This window comes from Lipotes vexillifer, unplaced genomic scaffold (assembly GCF_000442215.2).
Source record: "Lipotes vexillifer unplaced genomic scaffold, Lipotes_vexillifer_v1.1 scaffold675, whole genome shotgun sequence".
Taxonomy (NCBI): domain Eukaryota; kingdom Metazoa; phylum Chordata; class Mammalia; order Artiodactyla; family Lipotidae; genus Lipotes; species Lipotes vexillifer.
Genome location: NW_006794000.1, coordinates 494,613 through 500,217, shown reverse-complemented (window position 1 = coordinate 500,217; position 5,605 = coordinate 494,613).

Sequence of the window (5,605 nt, the reverse complement as noted above, 5' to 3'; positions counted from 1 at the left end):
CACTCTTTCCCTCCTGTAGCTTAAAAAATGGAAACATCTATCTGCTTTAAATACACTCGCCTACCAAACTGTATCCACAAAAACTAATTTTAATGAGAGGCAGATAAGAAGGAAACAGAATGTATCTGTTTACAGAATGTATCATTAGAATTGCTTCATACCCAAACTTAATGATCAATTTCCATGAAACCCTATTTCTGACTTATTGCCAAAGAAGTCAGGGCTAACATTTTTATGTCTGCAACAAGAAATAACATGTCCTGTAAGCAAAGGATACCTCCATTTTATTTTTCTTCAAATTCTTCCATGAAAATATCATGTTGTTAATTTGTCAGATTTATCAAAGTTTGTCTCCCGGGAGATTACAAAAAAAGCTGTTATTAGAAATTTTTACTCCATTCTGTGGGTGACTGTGATTAGAATTTCATTTTCACATAGCCAGTGGTAGATCCAGGTTTTGTGAGGACTAAAGATTACATAATTTTCAGGGACTTTATCAAAGAAAAAAAAAGGGAATGTGAAAATATCTTACTTTTGTAAATTTTACAGAAGCATAGGATGATGTGAACACATTACCCCTTCATGGGAACTGGTACAAGTTAAAGGAAACTTCTGTTTCATGGTAAATATGTGTCTATACTAAGCATAGAACCTAGAGATTATCACTTTAAGGCAGGTATCAAAGGGAGGACACCTACAGGGTAGAAATAGCGGTGTAAATAAATGAAATGATCTGTGTAAATAAAACAATAGTGCAAGTGTAATTACAAATGGCAACTTGCAGCCTCATTGCCATTGAAGTGATAATAGGAAATGGTGTGAATTTGACACTCTCTCTAGTATAACGGAAAATAGCCAAATCCACTCAAATTCTTATGCAGAGTTGACTGTTGGTTAATTTTCCTGTATTGAACAAATCAAAGGAATCTAGAGTTTATTATAAAGTTTCCATTAAAAAATATTAACAACAAATTAAAATTATTTCCCAAGAAAACAACTCTTTTTGAATATCAAATGTTTGACTTTCACCAAGTCTGACACACATGAAGGTAAATAGAGTTCACTTCTGACTAGTCCCGGGCAATAGTTGAAGCTAAAGATCAGTGGTAAGTTGACCCTGAAGGACTTACTTCATTTTTAATGATTTAAATTAGAAGATAGCCAAAAATAAAGACCAGAAAAAGTAGGGGACTTCTTAGTATCTGGAATAACTTAAATTTAAGGCATTCTGATGGGATGGTGAAAAGCCAGTGGACTGCCATGAAAATTTATGTCTGTAATATCCTTTGGTCTAAGCTCTCTTCACTTTTATTAGTTTTCCTAAAAATGGATCCGAAGACAGCAAGTGGGTTATGAGCCCTACTCTCTCAGTCAGGCTACCTTTAATAACTAAGAATACATGGAGACTTTGTAATATTTGGAATAAGTAGGGGACTTCTTAATATCTGGAATAACTTAAATTTAGGGCATTCTGATGGGATGGTGAAAAGCCAGTGGACTGCCATGAAAATTTATGTCTGTAATATCCTTTAGTTTTCCTAAAAATGGATCTGAAGATAGCAAGTGGGTTATGAACCCTACTCTCTCAGTTGGGCTATCTTTATTAACTAAGAATACATGGAGACACTAAAAATCCTACCTCCAGGTCCCAAGTTAAAAGAGTCAAGCTATACCATGAGTTTAAATGGATCTGTACAAAATTAAGGAAGTGGAATAGCAACAGTATTTAGGATACTTCACAGGTGATGTTTATTCAGGGATAAAAAGCAGTGTAAGTGTTGGCAGATGGATTCCAAAGACATCAAAATCTTGTTTAAATGCAAATGTTTCTAGGAGAAATGCTATATAAATAAATTTCCTCTCAGCAGAATGTTTTCTTCTTCAGGTTTACAAGAGGCAACCTCAGGTGTCTAATAGAGATATACTGAAGAACTAAAAGTGGATACCTTTGTGAAAGGAGTGGTAGTGCCTCTAAAAGCCTGCAGTCAGAGGCACATTATTTATCTACTGAATTGAACCTGCAACCAAATTACAATCTTACTCTCTTTGCATTTTGTATCCCAATATTGACTTTGAGATGAGTTGGCACTTCAAGGCATAAAAGTGTAATTAAATCTTTCTTTTAATTTCCACTTAACTTCTTTGATAACAAGCAACTGCTTAGTGAGGTAATTAATGGGTAATTATGCTTTTTTTTCATTGGCAACTTGAGTCCTACTTTCTAGAACTAAGTACGCACTGAATCATAGTTTGATACCAATTTTTTTCTATCTCAGCTATTTGGTTGCAGGACCAATCTTAATCAGTTATCTGAAAGGAGGGAAAATATATACCCATTTGCCCATCAAGAGCTTTTTGTGGGAGCATAATTGAAATGTATCCTACTTTGGAAGGTATATTTCAATATAAATATCGATTTATTATTCTGTGTATGGTCATTATTGTATGTGATATGCAATTGTTAGATTATTTAATCCCACAATGTGCAGTGAAAATTGCTTAAGGAAAGAAATGATGAAATCTTCATACCTCACTCATACTGTTCAGCAGTGGATAAAATGAATATTTAGCAAAGCAAGCTAACAGTTTGCAAACGTGCAATTAAAATCCTGGCTCTTCTCTAATTATGTAACACTTAAGTTAAATGGTCTTAATAGACATATAATGATAGCTTTATAAACCTATAGTTACTTATAATCAACTGTAATTTCTATTTCGGTTTTAAAGCAGCCATTAAATATCTATCATGATTTTTAAGTAATTTGGCAGACATTTAATGAATACTTTAAAAACCTAAATAGTAATTATTTCAAGAGACATCTGTTAACATATAGGAGTAACGGAGCTATTCATTTGAATACACAGTTTAAAACTAATTAGTGAAGTATATATGCAATACCCAATGGCTTTACTACAAGAAGAAAATCACAATTTTATTGTAATTTTCTCTCCGAAAATAGAAGCTGTTTTTCTAATTTTCTTCTGAGTCCTGTGACATACCTGTCACGTTACAAAACTGTAACACTGAAAAGCCATATCTTCTCATAATTCCAGGTACATTCTAGAAAAATTATCTCTGTGCCAGGCAGCGTAAAAATGTATTTTACACATTAATTCACTGTTATATTTTGGGTTTGTTAGGTTGCTTTAAAAAAAATTTCAATATAGGCAATTTTTTATTGCAAGTTGTAGGTGACAAATCAGTTTCCAAGTTTTTGGAATAATGCTCTTAAATTTAACAGAAGACTACTATTTCTCACTATGTATAACAAGTATAAGTTGGCTACATATTTTCACAACTAAAATGCTTAAAATTCAAATGACAGAAGAGTTGTGTGTTATAGTAAAGTCACTAAAATTTTCTCATGAAATAGAGATCATTAGTTTTGACCAATGAAGCTTCATTCATGAGCTTTATAGAAACATTTTAAGGCCATTTCAAGTGTGATACACTTTAATTTATAAAACTGAAATTGCTTTATTATTCCTATGAAATATAGATGTTTCAATAGTCCAAATTTCAAACTCTGGATTATATGATTGCACAAATATAGACAATTGCTTGAAAATGAGATATAATTTTTAGTGCTAATCTTCATTAATTAGTATAAATTTTAATTATTATTATAGTATTACCAGTTAACTTTATAATCCAATTGTTTTCATATACATGCTGTTTCAGCATTGAGGTCATTTGTGACTTTTCCTGTCCTAAACTTCCTTCTCTTATATGACAAGGAAAAATAATGCAAGCATTTCTCCTTCTGTACTGGCACTAATTCCATAAAAGGATACATCCAATTATTAGAACCTACTGCAGTATGAAATATTTGTGTGTGTATATAATATAGAGAGACATATCAAAATACTTATATATATGATAAGTATATATACAAGCATATATATATGCTTATATTTGTGAATATATGATATAATAGCACATGATATAAATATATCACATATATTATATATATTAAATATTTAATGTGAATATATACGAATGTATATATGAATATATGTATACATAAAATAGTAAATATCTCTTCACAAATTTAGGGAAATGTATTAAATATATCCTGGGTTATATGTAAAACAATAGTTAAACAATTGATAATTTTGTGTTAATTCTTATACAAATAATACTATAAAGTAGTACAATGTGGCCTTTCAACACAGGGCTAAACATTAAACTACTATTTTATACTGTCTATGCATTACAATGTTACAAACTGGTAGACATCAAACTTGTGATAAGCCCTCTAGTTAGTTGGATTTATGCAGCTGCAGCTCAGCAGAGCGGTCTGCACTGGATATAGGGATCTGCCAGGCATTTGGCATACAGATAGTGATCAAAGCTATATAATTATGTGAGATCAAAAAGGGGTTGTACAGCTAGAGAAAAGAAGAATATCAAAGATTGAGTTCTGTGGTATCCAACACTGAAAGGTCAGAAAATGAGGAAACAGGAAACAAACTAGCATGGAAGACTAAAGAGGAAGAGGAGAAGTCAGATAAAAATAGATAACTGGAAGCCAGATGAAGCCATTCTTCCAAGAAACAGGGGATGTGTTATATGCTATTGATACATAAATATTAATAATGTGTTGATATCTGTTATATGCTATTTTGTTGTAATAGCACAATAGTGTATTATGTGATTTTGATAGGTCAAGTTAAAGATTAAGTATTAATTTAACAGTGGGAAATTAATTGGTAACTTGATAAAAGGAGTACAGTGGGGAGATGATGAAAGATAAATAAATGAGGCTCAAGAGATAAAGGGACACTAAGAAATGTTGGTATAAACAACTATTCCAAAGTATGTTCTTGTGAAGAGAAGTAAAAGAACAATGGAGAAGTAGCTGAAGGTAGAATTGGAATTAAGAGAGCATTTTTAAAAGAATATAAATATAATGACATATTTATGTGTTGATGGTAAAGATCTAGTATAGAGGGGAAAATTTTAAAATGTATTATAGAGTAAAATATTGGACAAAATATGAAGAGTAAAGTATTGGAGCTAAGATGTTGCATATGTAAAGGAGAGGGGATATAGTGCATAAAGGGAAGTGAAGACCTTAGCTAGGATTCTCACAGTTTGTCCAAATAAACCAGGGAGCAAGGAGGGAATTTGTACACAATTGCAGGTAGCTGGATTGATGAGATCCTGCAGGAGATCTTCTGTGATTAACTCAATTTTCCTTGTGAAATTGAAAGTGAGATTATTAGCTGAGAGTGATGATGATGAGGTAGCTCTGGATATTTGTGGGAAAAGAGGAAGAATGAAACAGCTTTTTAACAGAATGGGATGAAAAATGAATTGAGAAGTGTAGTTTGTTTCTGAGTAACAGTAATGCCCAACTACTCTGAGGTTGGCAGTCACACATTTCAATTGAGAGCAATCAGCATGATGTGTATTTTTCCAGCAACTCTCAGATGCACAGCACGTGCAAAAAATAGGCTTGGAGTTCAATATTAAGACAAGGTACTTACCAAATTTATAAGATAATGCCAACAGCTTTTCTGAGTGTGTGCGTGTGTGTGTGTGTGTGTGTGTGTGTGTGTGTTTGGATTGTTCTACATGTTCTATAATATTTTATGTTGT